We start from the raw sequence: 12065 nt of genomic DNA on the forward strand, positions 1-12065 counted from the left end.
AGTACACATATATGTACCATGAACTTACATACTCTCCAAGGTACATGGATGAGGAGTTGATTACACTAAGTTTGGGCTTACAAATATACTTATCCTCACAATAGTTTGGTTACCCATATTTTGACCACAATACTTTTTAAAGGACAATATGTTATGTTGGTCCTCAATATTCTGACCTACAACCCCTTTCAGGGACGTGTGTATAGTGTTCGTGTTAATGCAGTGTTTCAGCTACAACTAGGGTCTGTTGGGATGTGCATTACAAGCAGCTGCAGCAAACTTTATTTTCTGTATATTCGTTACAAGGACATTTGCAGCAACTACTCAACCTTTGCAACTGCACTTAAGGTATTAATGTACTCACTGGTGTAGTAAAATGTGATGCCACCAGCTAGGTCATAGATTCTCTCATCGCGGTACAGTGTGTGAAATGAACCGCATGTAGGTCATATGCAGTTGACGGGCTAGTTCCAGAGATTCATGGTTAACCGTAAGTAGTGAATACTAGTTGGATTTTAGATTATGGATCCTAGTAAATATGTTCCTTTAACTTAAAGCCTATCTATACTACTATTATAAAGGAAGAACTTTGAACCTTTGAGGCAGGTAAACTCGGGAACCACAGCGCCAATCCACACACCCTATACATCGTTGTAATCGTCAGGGTGTGCAGATGGACATAGGCAATATAAACGTAATAAATATACGTTATTTAAAAAATGTACTGAAAAAAAAAAGTAGTCCCTTGGAAGAAGCGCCGGCCGCGACGTGCCTGCCCGACGTGAGGAGCGCGGTGAGGAGCAGCGTCCAGGAGCGCGAGGAAGACCGGCAGACATGGTGCGGGGAGGAGCGGCGGACAGGCGGTGAGGAGCGGTGGACAGGCGGGGAGGAGCGGTAAGCAGCGGATGAGGTAGGTTATTTATTTAGGAGCGGTAAGCGGCGGAAAAATGAAGCAAAAATGAAAATCGTGAGCAAAAGGAAGCAAACGGAGCATTACAAAAGTGAGCCAAACGGTGCATTACAGGAGGAAAAAGTTACGTGTGCAGGTTACAAAAGCGTACATCGTGAGCAAGAGGAAGCAAACGGAGCATTACAAAAGTGAGCCAAACGGTGCATTACAGGAGGAAAAAGTTATGTGTGCAGGTTACAAAAGCGTACATCGTGAGCAAGAGGAAGCAAATGGAGCATTACAAAAGTGAGCCAAACGGTGCATTACAGGAGGAAAAAGTTACGTGTGCAGGTTACAAAAGCGTACATCGTGAGCAAGAGGTAGCAAATGGAGCATTACAAAAGTGAGCCAAACGGTGCATTACAGGAGGAAAAAGTTACGTGTGCAGGTTACAAAAGCATACATCGTGAGCAAGAGGAAGCAAATGGAGCATTACAAAAGTGAGCCAAACGGTGCATTACAGGAGGAAAAGGTTACGTGTGCAGGTTACAAAAGCGTACAAAGTAAACAGAGGTATAATACTGCAATATATGGAGGAAGGCTCGGGGGACCCACTGACAACGTCGGGGCGGGCGGGGGCCCTGAAGCCTAATTGCTCCCGGACAACGTCGGGACGGGCTGCTAGTTTTTCTAATAAGTGAGATTTTGGTATTAGTACCAATAAACCGACCAGTTTAACAACATGCTTCAATTACTTTATTTTTTAATTATGTAGTGTTGCCCCTACTTGTGATTCTCACAGCTAGTGGCTTATGCAATGTTGTGCTGGCACAGATACTGGATGGACACAGCTGTTATTCATTCCCAGATGACTCTGATCACAGGGCGACACCTCTAACGTTGTCCTCGGCTCAAAACTCTAACTTTTGAGCCCACTGGTACGACTGACTGTCTGAATCAGTCATCTGTAGCCCATGCCAAGACCTTTTATTGCTGGGTCTCCAAGGCCATGGATTTGGCAATGCCAAGTTGGCTAGAAACATAGTGTGTGACTAAGTCTTTTTGTAGTCTTCATGCAGATTTATGTAATGTGAATTCTACTTCCTCTAAAAGGGCGTCATAACTCTTTTTGTTACCCAAAGTGATAAGTGGCTTTTAAAAAGGTGCAGACCAATTTGTGATGGGTGAGGAAGTTCACAATTCAAGTGCCTGGACTTGTGCTCGGATTCCCTCCGAGTGGAGTGTGCTCACCTCAACCACACAATTATTCTTTCCCTGAACGAGGTATGTGATCTGGTTCAAAACTATTCAAACAGATTTATTAACATCAGAAATAGTTTTGCACTGAGCCTAGCCCTTATTCTGACCACATCTGATGTAATTCTGTTGAGGTGGTTTGAGGTTTGGGTTTCCAAAGCACAGCTGTCAAAGAGATCTATTATTTATATATTTAAAGTCGACTTTATGCCCACCTCCTTCAACCACTGATGATTTTCCACAATTCTGTTGCCTCATTTCACATAGAAACTAAACCAGGACTGTAATAAAGTCAAAGGAGTTTTCGAGGTAGCATGGTTTTCCTCTTTCAAATGTGCCTAGCTTTAATGAGCTAACACGGATTCTCCATGCACTAAACCTAGACCTTACTGTGTGGCATGGATTGCTTCCGTATGCGCCTGTTAACACTCCTATGGGGCATTCACGAGAGGAAAGACATTTGCCCTACAGCCTCATCCCATACACATTTTTTAAAGTGTTTTTATTGGTATTTACAAGTTACATACAATAAAATACATACGAATAACATAACGTCGATGGTCATGTAGGGCAGGAGTGGTTCATTTATCAGTCTTTGTTTGCTCGCCCCAGATAGACTGGCCCACGTACAACATAAAACACATAGTCTGTTGCGATTGGCGAGTGTTTGGTTAGTAAATAAAACATAAATGTGAGTGGCGGTTGTTTTTGTGACAGAGCCCTGGCTCAATCTTTGAGGTTGAGTTGAGCTGGATTGGTCGTTGGCTATGGGGGTTTGTCGGTGTTTAGAAATTTGTCTAGTTTTGACCACATTCCTCTGTAGGGGTGCCTCCAGGGTGTGTGTCTGAGTGCAGTATTATCGGCTCCTCTAAGGAAGGTCACCCAGTTCAGCCACCCCTTGAAGGTGGCTTTGGAGGTGTCCTTCCATTTGGTTAGTACTGTTTTGACTGCTGATGTGAGGAGGAAGTCTAGGAGGTATCTTTCCTCTTGAGTGGTGATGTCTGATGTAATATGTGCTGTGACAGTTGTGGCAAATGTTTGTTTTAAACTGCAACCTAAAGTTCTGTTTGTGAAGTCAAGCACCTTCTTCCAGAAGTTTTTGACCTTAGTGCAGCAAAAGATGAGGTGCTCTAGGTCCCCCCTTTCTGTGCTGCAGTTCCAGCAGGTATCGTTATCCCTTAGGCCTATCGAAACGAGGCGGGCTGGTGTCCAGTGTGCGTGGTGGAGTATCCAGAATTTAGTCTGTGCCAGCACTGGGGATATCATATTTTTCTATGAGGATGCCCAGAGCATTTGTAGTTCCTGCTCTGTAAGTTTGGATCCTATTTGGGTTTCCCAGTAGTCGCTGTTTTTAGCATTAAGTTTGGTAGAGACAGGTCAGAGAAGTTTGTATAGGAGCGAGACTTGGTGCCCGGTCTCATTTATACATTCCATAAACTGAAAGATTGATGGTCCCTGTTTGTGTAGTTTTTACTTTGTTAAGGCTGTTTTGATTGCCAGGAAATTGTATAGTTCTATGTCAGGGAGGTCATGTCTTGTTTTCAAACTGTTAAGTGTGTAGTTTCCCTTCTGCTTCCAGATGAGCTGGGTACAGGATTCCTAGTTTCCTCCATGATTATGTCGAGTGGTTTTCCTCTGTATTTAATCTTGGGGTTTGACCAGAGTGTTTCTGACTGCGCGTTCTTGATGCTGACTTCGAGTTTCCGATCTACCTAGAGCAGGGCGTACTTTTTGATCCTGAGGATCGGGTTGTTTTTGAGTGCTTATTTGTTGGATGTGAGGAGTGTCAGGGGGTCTGTGTTGTTTAGAATGGCTTTCTCTATGGAGAGCCTTGTCGGCGTGTATTGCTGTTTCGGGAGCAACCAGTGCATCCCCTGTCTGGCTATGAAGGTTAGTTGAAATGTTCTCAGATCCGCAACGTTGAGTCCGCCCATTTTCTTCCCTAGTCTCAGTTTTTGGAGACCTATTCTGGCTTTTTTTCCTCTCCATATACATTTGTTAAGCATTTGGTCTATCTTCCTGTGGAAATCTTCTGTAAGAGCCAGGGGTAGCATATCTGCCAGATAGTTAACTATAGGAGTTACCATCATCTTTACAGTGTCTATTCGCCGCACCATGTGATGAACTTGGGTGACCAAGTGTCTAGTAGCTCCTTTATCTTTCCCAGCGTTGTTTTCTCATTCAGTTCTAGGGTACTTCTTAGGCTTCTACTAAATTGGATGCCCAGGTATTTGACAGCCTCGGGTTGCCATGCTAGGCACGAGGACTCCATCACTTATCTGGTTGTGTGTATGTTGAGGGGCATGCATTCTGATTTGTCTCTATTGAGTTTGTAGCCTGAGTGGCTGGCGTATGTTTCAATTGTTTGCATGAGTGCCGGTATGGAATGGTCTGGGTTGTCCGTTATTATGAGTAGATCATCCGTGTAGGCAGCAAGTTTGGCTGTGGTATTGTTGATTGTTACGCCTGTTATGTCGCGGTTAGCCAGAGTGTCTCTAATCAGGGGTTCGAGTGCTAGTAGGAACAGTAGCGGGGATAACGGGCAACCTTGCCTTGTCCCATCAAGGTTGAATTGGGTCGAGGACCCTCCATTAGTGGCTATCTGTGCTTTGGGGTTTTTGTACAGTGCCATGACTTTCTTCGTGTAATCGTCTCCTTGGTTATATGCCTGCATGCACTTCTCGAGGAAGTGCCAGGATACTCTGTCGAACACCTTTCTGCGTCTAGAGTGATTGCTACAGCAGGGTCGAGCGAATTTGAAGAGTGTTCTATGACTTGGCATATGAGTCTTGTGTTGTCGTGGGACATGCGTGTTTTCATGTAGCCTACTTGTGTATTTCCAATCAGTTGAGGTAGTAGTTTGCAAGTTATATGCCAAAGTACTAGCCACAAGACTAAACAGTCTAGGTTTATTAGTGATATGGGGCAGTAGTTTTTGGGCCATTGTGGGTTTTTACCTTCTTTGGGTATGACAATTATGTTGGCTTGTGACATGGTTTCGGTTACTATCCCTACCTTGGCGCAATAATTGAAGGTTTTGGTTTAGGCTGGGAGGAGATGTTCTTGGAACGTTTTGTAGAAGGGTGCTGTGTATCCATCTGGGCCTGGAGCTTTGTTGTCTTTTAGTGATTTTATAGCTAAGGCCATCTCAGTCACTTTTATATCTTGGCCTAGTATTTTGGCTTCCTCTTCCGTTATCTTGGGTAGGTTTAGTCTGTCTAGGTAGGCTGAGCTGCCCTCCAGTTCAATGCTGTCATCTCTTGTGTAGAGGTCTTTGTAGAATTCCATGAACGTGTGTAGGATTTCTTTGTGCCAGGTGTGTGTCTTGTTGTTCGGATCTGTGATTGTGGAGATGCAGTGTTGTCTTTGTTTGTGTTTGAGGGATGATAATAAGCGGATCCAGGAAGCTGAGAACTCCTCTAAAGAGCTTTTTCTGATCTATAAGGAGATCTCTATAGTTGAGTCCAACCCCACTCCCCAAAATGATTCAGTGGATATTTGCAATAAGATTGCCAAATATTTCTCCGACAAAATCACCAACATCTATGCTAATTTCTCTAGCAACATAAAATCTGGCAATGACTTCATAGAGAATGATGCTTATATAAGTACTCCCATCCATCTGAGCACCTTTTCTGTACCTCCAACTGAAACTCTAACTAAAATCTGTAAGAGTATTAAGTCTGGTTCACCACGCGATCCCGCCCCTCCAAAAATTTTAACGGCCAGTCTCCCGGCCCTGGAACCGCATTTCAGACATATGCTGCAAATATCATTCTCTACAGCTACTCTCCCCGCGGACTGGAAAAGAGCTATAGTATTCCCCATTAAGAAAAAACCTAACCTGAGCCAGGATATATTGGAGAATCTATGTCCAATTTCTCTACTCCCTTACCTCGCTAAACTAGCTGAGAAAGTAGCTAATGCCCAACTCATGAGACATCTTGAAACACAAGAAACCTTCCATCCCTCACAATCGGGCTTTAGATCAGGCTTCTCCACAGAGACAGCACTCCTAAGAGCTACTGAAACTCTGCGGGAGGGAGCGGACTTAGGCAAAACCATGGCCTTGATTATGCTAGACCTCAGTGCCGCGTTTGACACTGTAGCTCACTCCATACTGCTACAGTGTCTAAACAGAGCGGGAGTCACAAAGGAGGCTCTAGGATGGCTGAAAGCTTTTTTAACCAACAGAAGCTTTCAGGTCCAAAGTGGAACCTGTCTCTCGGACAGCTTAACCTTAGAACAGGGGGTACCTCAGGGCTCGGCCCTGAGCCCCACCCTGTTCAATTTATATATGACACCTTTGGCAGAGGTGGTCCAATCGTTCGGCGTGGAGCTTGTCTCCTACGCCGACGATACACAACTCCTGATCTCCCTGTCCCAATCCCCCTCCTCGGAGGCCGACAACTTCAAATCCTGTATGTGCAAGCTGGCCATATGGATGAATGAGCACTGTCTCAAATTAAACGGAACAAAAACAGAGGTGCTCATTATAGGGGGAAACAACACCAATTGGACCAAGGACTGGTGGCCTACATGTCTGGGACCAATACCTACCCCCAGTCAGGAGGCCAAAAATTTAGGTGTCTGGATTGACAACAAACTCTCGTATGACAGTCATGTTAGAAAAACAGTTGGAAAATGTTTTGGAGTTATGAAGACGCTCAGCCGCACCATGGACCTACTCCCATTGAGTTCCAGGCGCACCATGACACAAGCTCTGATCACTTCCCGCATTGATTACGGGAGTGTGCTTTTGTTGGGCACTTCTGAAAAAAACATTAGAAAGTTGCAGGTCCTGCAAAACTCAGCGGCACGCCTTGTGCTCAGACTCCCGCGCAGAGCTCCATCTAAACCTTCCTTGGATGCTCTGCATTGGCTGCCCATTAGAAAGAGGCTAATTTTCAAGGCACTCCTCTGGTGCCATAGGATCCTTCACCAGAGAGCACCCTCCTATCTGTCCGACCTAGTTTCCCTTTATGAACCCTCCAGATCTCTACGTTCTAAGGGAACAGGCTTACTTAAAACCACACGCCCAAAAAAAGCCAGACTTGGAGGCAGATCCTTCCGCACTCTTGCGGCTAAGGAGTGGAACACCCTCCCCATGAACATTAGACAGGAAAAAAGCGAAACATCCTTTAGGAAACTGCTAAAAACTCATCTTTTCATCAGTTAATTTCTCTGGTTGCTGCCTGTCTCTTCTTCCGCCCAAGTAATACTCTCTCCTAAGCGCGGGGACACGCCGGGAGGCGTCACCAGGCGCTTTATAAACTCCTATAATAATAATAATAATAATGCTAGTATTTTTCCTGCCTTGTTAGCTTCGCAGAGGTTGACTTGTTTGTATTTCCTTATCCACAGACCTGCTCTTTCGCTAAGAATCCTGTTTAATTCGTATTTCTTTCCTGTAAGTTCTATTAGGATCTCTGAGTTTTCAGTTGTTTAATGTCTGTTTCTAAGTTGTCTAGCTGCCCTCTAGCTTCCCTGTCTCTTCTGGCCTTGACTTCCATCAGAGTCCCTCTGATGGTCGGATTGAGGGCGTCCCATAGGCAATTAGGATCAATGTCTGGTGTGTCGTTTTCTTTTATGTAGTCCTCGATTGCTTTCTCAATTTTGTTTTTGTCTTCTTGTTTTGCATTGTTATGTTGTTGAACCGCCATCTGTGGGTGGTGTGGTCGTTATGCCGGTCCGCTAGGTGTAGACTAATGCAAGAGTGGTCTGAGATCGTTCTTGCTGCAATATCTGTATGCTCTATCAGGTGTGTGTGTGATCCTGAGATAAGGATGTAGTCAATTCTGCTGTATGAGTTGTGTGGATTGGAGTAGAAAGTGTAGTCCCTAGTGTCTGGGTATTGTAGGCGTCATGAGTCTTGCAGGTCAAACCTGTTACATATGTTTTTAAGAACGTTGTAGGAGGCTAGAGGTCTTGTTTGGGAGCCTGATTGTCTGTCAAGGGTGTGGTCTAGGACTAGGTTGAAATCACCGGCTACAATGCTCATGTCGTTCATCTGGTTTGCCTCCAGTTTTCTTGTCACCCCCTTCCAGTAGGTTATGTCATCTGTGTTTGGTGCATATGTGTTAGTTACAAATATTGTTTCATCTGCCCTTTTGAGTTGGGTGCACAGAAGCCTGTCTTCGTCGTCATGCTCAGCGCTCTCAATGGTTATCTTAGACTTAGAGTTAACTATGGTGATTACTCCTCTTTTTTGCCTACAGCTGGTGAGCAGGCTAGCTGGCCTATCCATCTCGCTTTAAGCTTATTCGCGTATCCATAGAGAGTTTTGTTTCTTGCATAAGGATAATATTGCCTTAGTCTTTGCTAGGTAATCTAATATTTTTTCCTTTTGATTGGGTGGTTCAGGCCCTTGACATTGAGAGAGATAATCTTTAGGTCAGTCAGCAGTGTGGTTTTATTATTCATTGTGACTGTGTTCATGTCGCGGTCTTACCAGCTTATAATTACAGAGATCATTGATTGTGTGCGGTCTATCTGTGTGAGTTGATGATAGTCTGCATATTGATCCTTGTTTTCTGTCTAAGGGTATGATAAGGACCTGGATTTGACTTACTGGACAAACTTGACAAACAGGATGAACATGGCGTACAGGACAAAATGTTTTCCCCACTCTCCCTCCCGCCCCTCCCCTCCCCTCCCACCCCTCCCCCCTGCTGATGTGTCGTACTGTAGGCGTGCAACAGCAAGGTCCCTCCCGCCCCACCATCCCCCGGGACAGCTCCATACTTTAGTATAGTCTAGTTATATTTCTCTTATTACATTAGATTGGTGGGCATACATAAGGCCCTTCTTCGGTTAATACTCTGATTAGTCTTAGTTATTTAGCGTACGTTTTTTAAGGGTAGCCCCCCCGATCATAGCAGTTCTATTGCATAGATGTTTAAAGGATATATTTAGTTCTTGGTTGGTGCGAGTAGGCTCTCCCTCTCAGGTTTTGATCTTGAGCTTCTTCTTATCTTTCTGTGAGGTAGGAGCTGTTGTAGGCGGTATTTCAGCTTGCAAGTTCTTGTGGTAGGTTTTCTTTGGGTTTTTGGGTTTTTTTTTCGTTGAGGTAGTTCGTCTAGTCCATCTATGAGGTAGGCTGCATTGCAGGTTATGGTTGAGCACTTGTGCTCTTGACCCTTTAGACGATCTATTGCCTTGTGTTCCATAACATTGTCTCTTTCGCGAGGTGTAGCCTTGCGCTAGTCTGCGGGAAGTTTTCTTTTTTGTTGGTGACAGTCGGGTATTCTTGTCTGGTTCTAGTCATTTCCCTTTCATTGTGGAGGTCCAGTGATGCTCTTCTTTTACTTGACGTGGCTGTCGTTTCCATTTCTTGTAATGTGGGCAAAGCTAGGTTTTGTGATAGTTCAGCTAGGTCTTCGAAGGTTATCATGGTTCCCTTGTTGTTTACCCTGAATCTTGCTGGGCCGGTGAAGGAGTAGTTGATGTTTTCTTTCCTTAGCTTATCTCTTTGTGTCAGGAATCCTTTCCTGATGTCTACTGTTTTCGAGTAGTCCTGCGTAAGGATGATCTTGTTGCCATTCTATTGCAGGTTCGGGTTCTTTCTCGCTACTCCGAAGATGGCCTCTGTTTGGTACGAGCGCAGTGGTTTGCATATTATCGGTCTTGGTCCTGATCTGTTGGTTTGTTTGACGGCCGGTACTCTGTAGGCATTGTCTAGCTCGAAGGGATTTCAGAATTTGAGATTTGTTAGTTTGGGCATGAGGTTTTGTAGCATTGCTACGCATGAGCCAGCTTTGTCCTCTTCTCCCTCTGGTATACCCAGAATTCTAATGTTCCCCTTTCTTTGTCGATCTTCAAATTCTGCTGCCTGCTTGCATAGGTCTATTGTTGCTTTGGCAATGTTACCAATTGCCTAGTCCGTGAGCTGTGACCTATCTTCTATGTCACGGACTCTTTGCTCTATTTTTGATATTCTAGTGTTTGCTGTGTGGATGCCTGCTCTGACTGCTGCTAGTTCGAGTTGTATGGCATCAGTAGTGTTTTTCATTGATTTGGCCAAGTCGTGGACTTCGGCAAGTTTTTTGAGTATGCTGTCTAGCGTGCTGCTAATGTCCGATTTCTGTTTGAAGGGGGAATCTGGGATACCTTCAGGTTTGGTTTTCTTCGGTTGTTGTGTCGGCTTTCCATCAATCCCTGCCATTTTTCCTAGTCCTCTTTTGACTTGTATGAGCTCGAATCTCTTGTTGTTGCCCAGCGGTGTTAGCAAAGTTGCTTTCTCTTTTTGACTGGTTTCACTCTCTTCATTTGACCTTAGATTAGCTCTTGGGCTTAGGCTCTTTTCTTTGCTGATTGTTGTATCTGATGTTCTATTTGGTCTGTTGTGCAGTGTTTATCGTATACCTTTTCTCCGTCGTAATTGCTTCTGGTGTTGGTATTGTAGTTCGTGAATTGTCGCTCTTCTTTTTTTTCCACTTTACTGTTGGTCATTCACTCCTTTCTGCTCTTAACCCCCGTTGCCTTGCCGTTTGTCTTGCTTATGTGGTGTGTTTGATGTGCTTCTGGTGTTTTGATCTCTCTTTTCGCACTCTCTAAGTTCTTTGCTGTGTTGTCATTCGTTTAGTTTTAATGGGCAGTTCAATTTTGCTTGTTGGTCTTCTCTGTGCCTTCTCGCTTTGCTCTTTGCCACTTTCTGCCTTCACGCGTTTGTCTTAACCCCTCTCTCGCCGGGTTCTTAGTTCTCCCTTTCTCCGCACGAGTATCGAGACCACCTGGTGTAAGATTGTACTTCGCTCCTTCTTTTCTCTGTTAAAATGGTGTTTGCCTTGGCGGTGATCGCTCGGTCTGAGGCAACAGCAGCTGCCTTGGTGACATCTCCTTCCCCCCGTATTAGTTGTAGGGATCTCTGAGCTTTCCCTCGGTAATTCGTTGTCCGCCCGGCTTTATTGGCTATTACGTGTTAGCTTTGTGTCTCTTCTTACCCCCGGTCGGGTGGCTTTCAATTCTGTTCCTCCCACTTTGCCTCCGCCCTTCTTCTGCGTTAAAAAGAAAGATGGCTGCCCCCTTGGTATTAAGTCAGCGATTTCGCTTTTGCTCTGCAGCGGTAGCGGGGATCTGGGCTATTTCCCCGCCTTGTCCGTATTTGCTGGCTCAGGTGCTGAGGGTACAGGGTTGTTCGGTTGCTTTTCCTGCTTAGCCTTGCGCCTCAGGGTTTCGATCTTTCTTTTTGTTTATTATGTTTTTTCCTTGTCCTCCACCCCCCGTTAGTCTGCTAAGATGGCTGCCTCCGTATTGGGCGGTATCGCTTTCGTTATCCCCGGTGCAGTGGCAGAGACCGGGAGGGTGTCGATCGTTTCTAGCAGGTGATCTGTTGTCGCTTAGGGGGGGTCCAATGAGCCGGGGGAGCGCAGGCACTGACCTTGTTGTACTCGGTTCTTGCCAAGTCTTCGGTCTTCGCTTTCTTAGGGTGCTGTAGTCGGTGATCTCATCTCGCCGCCACCATCTTGTTGGCTCGGGTCTTTTCGGGTAGGATGCTTCTATCTTTCTTTTTTTGACGTTTGGTTGATCTAATTTCTGCTCTGGTCACCTCATTCAGAGCTGCTCGGGTTCCGATTGAACCTGCGCCAGCTGGTTCTAAGTTTGGCCCGTGATATCACGCCGTTTTTCTTGGCTGGGTCCCGTGGTGTAGCGGAGCTCTCGACTTAGGCAACTCTTCCCATTGCCGTCCAAGCCACGCCCCCCAGTCCCATACACATTTTCATACACATTCATCAGTCAGTAAGAAACTTTACTCTCAGGTGGGAAAATCCTGCAGTGTTCTCAAATAGACCAAAAGTTATTACCAATCAATAAATGTTTCCCCCATAGTCTCAACCTCAATGACAGATGCTTTCCCAGCGAAACCATGCCCATAGGTGTGCCATGAGGAAGCATGTGCAAATAATATAAAAAGATTCAT

The sequence above is a fragment of the Lissotriton vulgaris genome, unplaced genomic scaffold (genome assembly GCF_964263255.1).
Source record: "Lissotriton vulgaris unplaced genomic scaffold, aLisVul1.2 SCAFFOLD_1407, whole genome shotgun sequence".
Classification (NCBI taxonomy): Eukaryota; Metazoa; Chordata; class Amphibia; order Caudata; family Salamandridae; genus Lissotriton; species Lissotriton vulgaris.